The sequence below is a fragment of the Limulus polyphemus genome, unplaced genomic scaffold, assembly GCF_000517525.1.
Source record: "Limulus polyphemus unplaced genomic scaffold, Limulus_polyphemus-2.1.2 Scaffold422, whole genome shotgun sequence".
Classification (NCBI taxonomy): domain Eukaryota; kingdom Metazoa; phylum Arthropoda; class Merostomata; order Xiphosura; family Limulidae; genus Limulus; species Limulus polyphemus.
This window is the reverse complement of record NW_013666032.1, coordinates 215,175-226,675: the sequence shown is the minus strand read 5'-3', so window position 1 is coordinate 226,675 and position 11,501 is coordinate 215,175. Positions and strand designations below refer to the sequence as shown.

Sequence of the window (11,501 nt, the reverse complement as noted above, 5' to 3'; positions counted from 1 at the left end):
GCTGCCTTCCCTCTAGTCTTACACTGCTAAATTAGGGACGGCTAGCGCAGATAGCCCTCGTGTAGCTTTGCGCGAAATTCAAAACAAACAAACAAACAAAGCTTTTCAAAGACACAGATGAATTTGTACTTGAATGTGCTAAGTGTCCAAAATTTGGTGTTTATTATGTTAAGAAAAATACTGGTTCTTATAAAAAGGAAATCAAAACGATTTTTGATCGTGTTGTGGCTGATAAATCCCACAAAACTTCAGTTGAGCAGATGATCAAACAATTATAGGCATACTGCCCACATGAATACAAACTCCCATCGATTTCTGAGATAGGTAGCTATTAAATCTAAGTGTTTGTAAGCAAGCAGAAGAAGAGGCGGTAAATGGTTTTCATTAACATTAAGGCAGCATTACACAGCAAGGCAAAAATGTTACGAACAGTGTAGAAAAGATGGAGAAATCACTGATATTGATGTATCACATAATAATATTGGGACCAATAGTATAGCAACAACTTAACACTGACGAACCGTTCCAAACAGACCAGCAAGTACGTTCAATTGACTCATTGCTTTGTAGCGTACATAAAACGACTACATTGTAAACTTCCTACTGTGAAAGTTTAATACTACTTCGTTTTATTATTCTGTCACTACAGTTTCCCTATTATGCGACTCCTCTAGCTAATAAAGCCCTTCATACATTTGGTAATAAATATATATATATTTTTTTAAATTAGCATAAATATGTGAGTTTTGAACTAAAAAAACCCACATTATGCCGTATTTCCTTCAAATATACTATAATCTACATTTACTCCTCTAGCTAATAAAGCCCTTCATATATTTGGTAATAAATATATAATTTTTTTTTAAATTAGCATAAATATGTGAGTTTTGAACTAAAAAAACCCACATTATGCCGTATTTCCTTCAAATATACTATAATCTACATTTACTTCTCTATCTAGTAACTTCTGGTCATTGATATTGCTCGGAAAAAAGTGATGACCACCTTGGCACAGGTCACATGTTTGGAATGCTATATATCTTCATAAGTAACTTTCTACATCTGTGCAAAACACTAGTTATTTTAAGCGATTTATCGGTACTTTAACGTCAGATTATTTCGGAACTTTAAACGTATTTGTATTTCAATTTGGAGTGCTATATACACAAAAGAGCATCAAATATTTCTTAAAGATTTCTTCATATCTTATACGATCTACATTCGACACAAGTCTCATAGATTCAAATAAAACAGCGCAATAAAACTTGTAAAAATAAAAAAAAGTTGTTTTTACTTGTGAAACAGCTATTAACAATTTTAACCAATTTTATTAATGAAACTAACACTGATAAAATATAACATTACTTATTAGACATAATTGCAATATTATGTGGCAAGAAACGAACTTAACCCTACTAAATTCTTTTATGAACAAACTGTGAAAATTTTGTACATGTTCTGATATCATTGGGTTATTTACTTTTGTTTTTTTTCTCGTTTAAGATAAAGTTAATGTTAATACTTTTATTTGGATTTTGAATTTACCTTGTAAAACCTTACATTTTTATTATTCTTTACATAATTAGAAATTTGAATGATGTTACTGTAAGTATTAAAGAATATATAAACTTCAGAATACCAACTTTGTCATTTTTAGCTATTGCCCTAAGATGTTACGGAAATTGCCACGAGATACAATATGCTTCTACTATTAGATTGTTGGCAGTAGCGGACAACAAAGAAGTTCAGACAAGAAGGAAACCTTATCTGCGATAGTAGAAGTGCTACTGGACTTGAAAAGTGTCCATTACTACAACGCAGAGTTTTTAATAACTGGAGCCTTTAGTTTCTGAAATCCATATTGCCCACAGGTGTTTAATCTGTATGCTCTTGAGTTACTTATAGATTATTTTGTTTTCTGTGACCTTGTTATACCATTTTAAGTGTATTGTAGTCATCATAGTGCGTCGAAACGCTATAATTGGTTAATATTTTACACTAGGCTCATATGCTTTATTTTCACTTCTTTTCAGTGCAAAAACTGAATTCTGATCAACTGAAATCAGTGCTGTATTTACACGCACTTCAATTTTCTTACGTTACACTGTTCATTTTATTGTTTAGAAAATCTATATACAGTCTGCTAGTAAAATAATAAAGTATTAGACAGAGTATAATGTGGATATCAAAAATTACGAGATCAACTATCCTTTTTCTTCTTATGATTGCAAAGACTGGTGGAATTGTAGGGTTTTACTCGAATATTCATTTGAAGTTTCTAAAAAAAATCATACCGAAGATTTATGATCTATATTATATCATCTTTAGAAATGGGATACCACACTTTGGCGCTGAGGACTTGTTTTAATAGACAATGAACATTACTTTGGTGTTGATCACAGCCTGGACTCTGTTGCTAACATTCTGTCAAGTATAAATGTAGTGTGATGTTTCAGGACTTCTCTCTTATTTCCCCTCTCGAGACATCCAGAACATTCCATAGTGGATTCATAAACGGACGTTGTGCTGGTCCAGGCATATTCTGGACATTATGGATAGGCTTGCACATCATCATACTGAAAGATGTGTGATCCTTCACCATAGCATTCCACTGAGGTATTACCAACTCCCTTACTATTACCAGTGGAGTAAGTTCAAACTAACCAAAATATGTCTCAACATGATAATACGCTACCACGTCAAACAGATTACCGTTTATCCGACGTAAATGAGATATGGGGTTCCACCACACCACGTGATCATTTTCCATTATTTGTCGCCCCAATTTTAATGCTTAAAGCACCGAGGGAATTGGTACAGCTTTAATTAACAGTTTATGGATTGTGGCCCATCCTTGAAAGCCAGCAGCATGGAGTAATTCCCTATATACTGTAAATATGTCAGCCTACGGTTCTCAATTTTCTTTGAGGAATTGTAGATAAAGGCGTTAACGTTAAATGTATGCTTTCATTTCATAATACGTGCTCATCAAACAAAAATATTATTTAATTCTAGGTACCCATGCTGATGATCTATTTAACACATCCAGAGGTGTTTTATTTCACACTATCCAAAGTGGATGCGGATATTAGTAGGATATTTAATAGCCATTCCATATTGAAAGTCCACACATCTAGAGGGGTTTTATTTCACATTATCCAAAGTGGATGCGGATATTAGTAGGATATTCAATAACCATTCCATATTGAAAGTCCACACATCTAGAGGCCTTTTATTTCGCATTATCCAAAGTGGATGCGGATATTAGTAGGATATTTAATAACCATTCCATATTGAAAGTCCACACATCTAGAGGCCTTTTATTTCACATTATCCAAAGTGGATGCGGATATTAGTAGGATATTTAATAACCATTCCATATTGAAAGTCCACACATCTAGAGGCCTTTTATTTCACATTATCCAAAGTGGATGCGGATATTAGTAGGATATTCAATAACCATTCCATATTGAAAGTCTACACATCTAGAGGCCTTTTATTTCACATTATCCAAAGTGGATGCGGATATTAGTAGGATATTCAATAGCCATTCCATATTGAAAGTCCTGCCTTTAATTTTGTTCCATCTTGACTTCAACGAACTGTCTGTAGTAGCTGAGATCCTCATAAACACTTAGCAGCAGAACACTGCGAGATTTGAAAATAAATTCAGTGGTTTGTTTGAAATAAAGCACAAAGCTACACAATGAGCTATCTACGCTGTGCCAACCACGTGTATCGAAAACCAATTTATAGCGTTAAAGTCCGCAGACTTACCGGTGAGCCACTGTGGCGAAATATCTTAACAGATCTTAACTAAAGGGCATTAGTTACTCCAATACTTTTGATAATAGAGTGAATTTCAACGTTGCTTCTATAGAGGATAATGGTGAAAACAAAGGAAGGTTGTACAAACCTGTGGCCTTCTAACTCTCAACCTGTAAAAGTTACAAAATAAAACAAAATATATGTCACAAGTTTAGTGACTCTACTCCTCACCATTCTCAACAGTTGTCCAACAAGTTGACAGGCTCAGTTTGAATTTAAATACTATTTTACTGTGAACACTCATTAGTATCTTAATTATATTGCATTGATAATGACAGTAGTGTCGCCTATATTCATAAAATAACAGTAACCTTGCTCCGAATTTAATCTTAGTTGAAATTACTTTTTCTATAGTTTTCTAGAACTACTATTATATTTCTGACGTGTAAGACATAGTCATTTATAAGATAATTTACCAAATCAAAACTGTCAACAATTCATAACGAAAGAACGTGACAGGTTATATCCCCAAGTAAAATTTTATTCTATTACAACTGACCAGCACTGATATCAGCTTATTAGTGTGAAAACTAACCAGGAAATGTTGAAGTTGTTTCCAAGGTGCTTGCTTAGTGCAGTGGTCTAGACATACAGAGCTGTAATGTTTGTAAGACTGAAAGTTTCTGGAAATGTATTACATTGGAATATAGGTGAAGAAACTTCGTAACATTCTGGCATTAAAAGAAGTGTTTAATATAGGGGGAAAAGTACTTTCAAAGAAGACGCTTGTAAAGTTTCGTCTCAGAAAACAAATTTATACAACGATATATTCCTTTGTTGTTCCTACTAGGCAACAGTGTATTATATACAAAGAATTTAAGTACATTTCACTGTAAAGGCAGTTTCGATTCCCGGGTATCATTAATGTAAGAATTCTGCCATCTCTAAAATTATAAACAAGGACGCTTCTATTTTTATTTATTCTGCAATGTGAAGTTATTGGTGTCAAAGCTCAATATATCCAACTTAACGTAGAAGGTTCTGAATTTAATTATTATTATTATATCTATTAATATATCCAACTTAACGTAGAAGGTTCTGAATTTAATTATTATTATTATATTTATTAATATATCCAACTTAACGTAGAAGGTTCTGAATTTAATTATTATTATATTTATTAATATATCCAACTTAGCGTAGAAGGTTCTGAATTTAATTATTATTATTATATTTATTAATATATCCAACTTAACTCCAGTATTATAACAAACTAAGAAGTGTATTAAGACTTTTTAAACAACGCTGCCCTCCAAAGGATATTTTATACGCTAATTCCACTATGTCTTTTTTTTCATTAAATTTATTTATCTATTTATTTAATTGAAATATTTATCTGTTAAACAAAATGAGATGTTAAGAAAAAAAACAACTATACAATTTTCACCATATAGTTTTCTTGATCACTAATGTCTCTCCAAATATCAATATATATATATATCGTTTAACTTACTTTGCAATTTCGAAAAATCAAATCAATAACTTGTACTTTACTTAGATTTAGACTTGGTGAGATTATCCAAGAAAATTTGAATAATGTAGTGTTTGCAGCAAGACTAATAGAGTCTCTTTTAGACATTATTAAAAGCTCCGGATTATGTAATATTTCAACAGCTTCTTTATGCTGTAGTGAAAGCTTCAAGTTATGTAGTGTTTCAGCTGCCTTTTATATCCTAGTAAAAGTTAAATACTCTGTGTTTAAGCCGCATTTTCATGCTTTAGTGAAACTGTACTTCAGCTGCTTTTTACACCCTATTAAAGTTACAAGTTATGTGTCTCAGCTACATTTTTATGGTTTAGTAAACTTTACAAGTTATGCAATAACTTATACTCCAATAAAGATTACTAATAATGTGTTTAACTGCTTTTTATGCTGTAATAGAAGCAAAAAGATCCGTAGTATTTCAATGTCTTCTTTGTGCTATAGTAAGGCTACAAGTTATGTAATACTACAGCTGCTTTTTATAGCACAGTAATAGCTACAAGTTATGTAATACTACAGCTGCTTTTTATAGCTCAGTAAAAGTTACAAGTTATGCGTTTCAGTTGCTTATATATGCTTTAGTGAAAACTACATGTTAAGTATGTGTTTAGTGTTTTGGAGTATTATTTATACTCTAGCAAAAGCTAAAAATATACGTTTTAGCTAATTTTTATACCCTAGTGAAAGTTACAAGTTATGTTACGTTGTAAAACGTATTACTTATAGTCTTATACAAGTACAATGTGTGTTTTATGCTTTAGTAAAGCTACAAATGATTTAATGTACCAGAAAATGAATATTACATTTTTGCACGTTCACTGTTCGTAGGAAACAGAAACTAAAGGTCGTGTTTGTTAGATTTTAACATAACAATGTTTAGGGACAACAAGGCTTAGCTGTCCTATACCCTAAATTAAAACTATCAAATAAATGACTTAAAAAATCTTAAAGCCAGTCCTTATCATTCATACAGTTATCAAGATTTCTCTTAGAATCACTTAAATTTACTGCCTCCACAAAGGCCAATCACCCTGTTAGAAAAATAAAACTGTCTTAGCTGAAGATGACTCCTACCTTGCCAAAATTATATTTGTGTCCTCTAGTACTACTATTGTTGACGTTTTGAAACTAGTTGTATCACAAAAATTAGCCAATCACCTTAAACTTTGTTCTTTGAAGAAATAACCTACCATCTTCAACCCGTCAGGCTACCTCTGCATATCACTTCTTGTTCCCAACGAGCATTTAGATAAGTCTATATTCATGCATGTTTTCTATTACGTTATATATTACAAGTATACTTACGTTGTACGTTCACATTACAAGTCCTTGTGAAGAACCGATTCGCTTTCCCTTCCTCAATTTGCTGTTTCATAGTACGTATAATGAGAAAGTGGTGCAGAATGTCAAACCGCCCACGATCCGCACGTGTTCTAATTTGGGTGTTGACAAAACCGGGTAACCCGTAGGTGTCCACTATAAGAGGCAGTGAAGTTGTGCACGAAGAATTTCAATGATTTCGCATATCCGTCTTCATGTGGTCAGTACAAGGTTAGATTAGGCCTCGTCTGTGTAGTCACGATAGTATGGTAACAAAAAGAAGGAAGACTTGTACAAACTATACATTAATTCAAAACACTCATTTACCCTTTAATTTAAAATGTTGAGATAAGTGTGTGTGCAGAATATCGAAGATCTTTATCACTTATTTGTCATCTGAGCGTGCACACAAACAACTCTTCAAACACAGCATTTTAATTTTTTTGTAGACTTCATTAAAATTATTAATATTTTTTTTTCTAGTCAATATAATCAATTCCAAACAAAGGAGGTTAAATGATAAGTTTTAAATGAAAAGAAACAAGTACTGGGTATTTAGGTAGAAAATTACGTTATACAGTTTCTATGATAGGAGAAAGAGAACATTAAATGTATCTTCAATTATAGTTCGTTCTTCTGTCTCTTACCTTCTCCACGTTTAGGTGCCCCTTCTTCGGAGCGGATGGTGATCACTACAAAAGCTAGCTTAGGTAAATCCCTGAAAGTTACAGTTATTCAAATATCCATTCCTTGTCAATGAAAGCTCCAGCAGCTGTGCCACAGTACCATGTCACGGAACAGTAGCAGAGAGTATCCGCCGGAGACATAGCCCACTGGATGTAGGGCAGAGGAAAGTTACGACTGTGTTGGAAATTTAATTAGACATTTTCAAAATAGTACACGAACTATGAAAATATAAGCGTAAAAACAAACAAACGAGATACTTGGGTTGTGATTATTGTGGCATCTTATAACGAACATGTATTAAAAAAATGATAACGTTTAATCATATGCCAGTGCATCATGTGATACCTTATCCGCATTAAATGTTCATTGATCAAAGGCAGAGAGTGATTTATCCAGATTAAGATTTTAGTTACTCGAAATAAAGTGTACAGTGTAGTAACTTATCTCAAATAAAACGTTTTTTAATATAAACCCACTAAATAGGGTATCAGCTATTCCCACATTAAAACTTTCATTTCGTTAATATTTATTACCGAATTAAAATATATGAAGCTGTGTGATAAATCGTGTTTATTTCAACCCGAAATGTAACTTCTCCTACATAGAAACATATAAACAACGAAGTTGAGACAAACGATTATTGTGTGTGATGATTGTACCCTCTAAGATATAATGAAACTTCACTAGAAAGCCACTACCATGAAGAGAGCTCTCAGGACCACCGACATGGAGCAGAGAAACAGCGAAACGTCATTATGAAGTCAGTACCATAAAGAGAGCTCTCAGGACCACCGACATGGAGCAGAGAAACAGCGAAACGTCATTATGAAGTCAGTACCATGAAGAGAGCTCTCAGGACCACCGACATGGAGCAGAGAAACAGCGAAACGTCATTATAAAGTCAGTACCATAAAGAGAACTCTCAGGACCACCGATATGGAGTAGAGAAATGTAAAAACTGCAACAAGGATTTCAACAACTTATGAAATAAAAGCTACCATAACTCATAACTGTTAACATAATAAGCGCAAAACTGTTTCTTGGAAAAGGAAATAGTTCTTCAAAACCGTGACTTGAAACTCGTTTCATTAGTAGAAGGTTATAATGCCGTTGAACTGCGTTTTGCAGCGTTTACAATTAAAATATTCAAAAAACTGTACACGTGTATGTAGAAAGGACGACTGTTTCGCTATCTAGAGGGAAATACAAGTTTTTTTTTACAATTTCCAGTTAAGCCAGTACTTATACAAGTAAAGACACGTAAGGGCATTAACTTACATTTTTTGTAACCTCTCTGAATTATTTCTCAGTTCTAATCTTCATATAATTGACTGACACAACAAAGGTATTTAAATAGTCATGCCTAATTATCTACGAACTTCGGGAGCTATCAAAGTGAATAATATAAATAAAAAATCTCCGAAATATATATAACTTAAAAATAACATGGGCCACTTGCGAGTATATACGTGTCCCTCTACTTATTATGTAACAACAACAATTACAGCTTTGAAACATGGGTCGTTTTAGAAGTACATTTACTTTTCAAAGTCAAATTTCGAAATACTAGGTTCAAGTACCGGTTTCAAACTGTTAGTTATAAACCTTCCTTTCATTCTATCCATCAAGTACCGGTTTCAAACTGTTAGATATAAACATTCCTTTCATTCTATCCATCAAGTACCGGTTTCAAACTGTTAGTTATAAACCTTCCTTTCATTCTATCCATCAAGTACCGGTTTCAAACTGTTAGTTATAAACCTTCCTTTCATTCTATCCATCAAGTACCGGTTTCAACCTGTTAGTTATAAACCTTCCTTTCATTCTATCCATCAAGTACCGGTTTCAAACTGTTAGATATAAACATTCCTTTCATTCTATCCATCAAGTACCGGTTTCAAACTGTTAGTTATAAACCTTCCTTTCATTCTATCCATAGAAGAGTAAAATTATCTAGGACAAATAACAAAGAAGTGTTAGAGATAACTCATATAAAAGTTTTGTGTATATAGTTCTCATTTGCCTGAACAGTTTTTTTTTATAAGATGTAAAGATCAATCCCTTTACATTTTGTTACTGTAAGATAACAATTAAAGTACAATTCAATGTAAATACATGTAAACTAATGTAATATTTGAATCAATGAACTAATGTTCTTTCTGCGTTTGTCTGCGAAGTACAGTACTGGTACTAATCATAGAAATGCAACGGTGATACACATTATCAGTCACAAACAATGAATAAATGCAGCTAAACGGTCAAAATAACATCAGTAAAATGCGAGTCCTAAGCATGCTTCACTTTAGATGACACAGTTTCATCTCTACCATCAAATTAGCTATCGTTATTTGTAACCAAACAATTTGAATACATCTGTAAGAAGCACCCTCCTCCAATTGACGCCTTTGTTTCAAGTGGTATTAAGCAGTTATATATCCAGTGAGACCATTTTTTGATAAGTTGTATCTAACTGTTCTGTACTTACAGGTAGATCATAGGCAAGGTCTTTACTGGATTTCCGTGTATCATGTAAAGAAAACACCCTTAACTTTGGGATTTTTACCTCGACTGCTTCTATTATTCACGTACTCTCTCCAGAATTTCATACAACTTATATTGAAACATGAAACATCTGTCCCGAGGAATAGCTTTCACCGGCCAAAAGTTTTGATTTCTAAATATTTTCCATATGACATTTCTATCTTGGGCAGCATGAGTACATTCAACACACCAAAAATATGATTACCTTTACTTTCATAGGCACTTGATGTGGCATCTTCTTATTGGTATGGTGACAGCCAATCAGATTGTAATCTATCAGCACGAGACTCTGGTGCACTTACAATATAGGGGAGAGCAGTCTCATAATATTTACATTTTATTCATTGTATACACGAATATTTTTAATACTGTATGTAGGAGGTCTATAACGAGTTAAACAGCTCCCAAATGCGGAGCGCGAGTTTTTGTTTTTTTTTGTTTAATTTTTTTGCTAGTGAAAGGATGCGAATTACAGAAACTCAGCTCCACAATCCGGGCACACTCATCACTGAGACGCGATCGGCCCTCGTTGGATTTTCTTGGTCGTTAATGATATTGGTGGTTGTAATCCCAAAGATATCTAATCAGATTCAACGAAATTAGGATATTTAAGTTAAGCGTAAATTTGCATAATAAACTGTTGTACAAGATGTGTTTAAGTTTATTTTTTTTACTATGTTATTATTATTTTGCATCCGTATGAAAGTGGACGCTGGTCAACATCAACTCCCTCAAGAAATTATGAACCTTGCTCACTTCTGTTTTCTTTTTGTAACGCTATTGACACGCATGGTGATCGAGAGGTCAAGAGGTTTATGTTGAGGAGATGAGTAAATAAAATTATACAGACTTCATGCCCCCCAGTGGCACAGCGGTATGTCTGCGGACTTACAACGCTAGAAACCGGGTTTCGATACCCATGGTGGGCAGAGCACAGATAGCCCTTGTGTAGCTTTGTGGACAATTAAAAAGAAACAAACAGACTTCATAATGCTTGTGCTGCGCAATGAGAACTTCATATACTGACAGGATTAATAATTACAAGCATGAGTATAACAAAAGTTAGGGGTCTCTTCGTTTTCTTCATTTAACTCAGCTTAAATTCACAACTATGTCATTGTGTATTAGTTGTGTAATGTTATGCATTTTTGTTATGTATTACAATTTCAAATGGTCTGAAACTGAGTTAACTAATGAATTTAAATTTAGTAGTGAAATTGTACTTTGGATTTCGCAGTTAAGTAAAAGCCGATATATAGTCAGTTTATGATATTTATCAAGACTGATACATACATTTTTCTTTTTTAACACAAATACGTTTTGATATACACACAACAATACAATTTACAATAACAGTTATTACAAACAATGATTTAGAAACAAAAGTTTTACAAACTTACAAGAAATATAAAGTCTTCTTTCTAGTCTGGAACTTCTTCGATATTTTATCGAGGGTTCATGATGAGTGAGTTGATTAAGAATTGATGTAGGTATAATTCACTTAACAGGAAGCTAGCTAGCTTTGTCTCTCGTTATTTACCAGCCACACACACGGAGTTTCTTCGATGGATTTATATAATGTTTCGTAAAAATGTCCGATGAGAATCCACTGAAGTTAAATGATTTGTAATGTTCGAACTTT

At 33.2% G+C, this 11,501-nt stretch overlaps 1 long non-coding RNA gene across 3 annotated transcripts in view; it reads right to left on the bottom strand.

Annotated features, from left to right (window-relative positions):
- The window catches only part of LOC111085487, a 37,600-nt gene extending 30,895 nt beyond the window's left edge, over positions 1-6,705 (bottom strand). For 2 of the 3 annotated variants that reach the window (XR_002610323.1, XR_002610324.1), the window contains exon 1: positions 6,617-6,705. This is a non-coding gene — a long non-coding RNA (uncharacterized LOC111085487). Of the gene's footprint in view, positions 1-6,501; positions 6,543-6,616 lie in introns of those variants that run through there. The other variant, XR_002610325.1, reaches the window with a different exon arrangement.
- Positions 6,706-11,501: the final 4,796 nt, after the last annotated feature.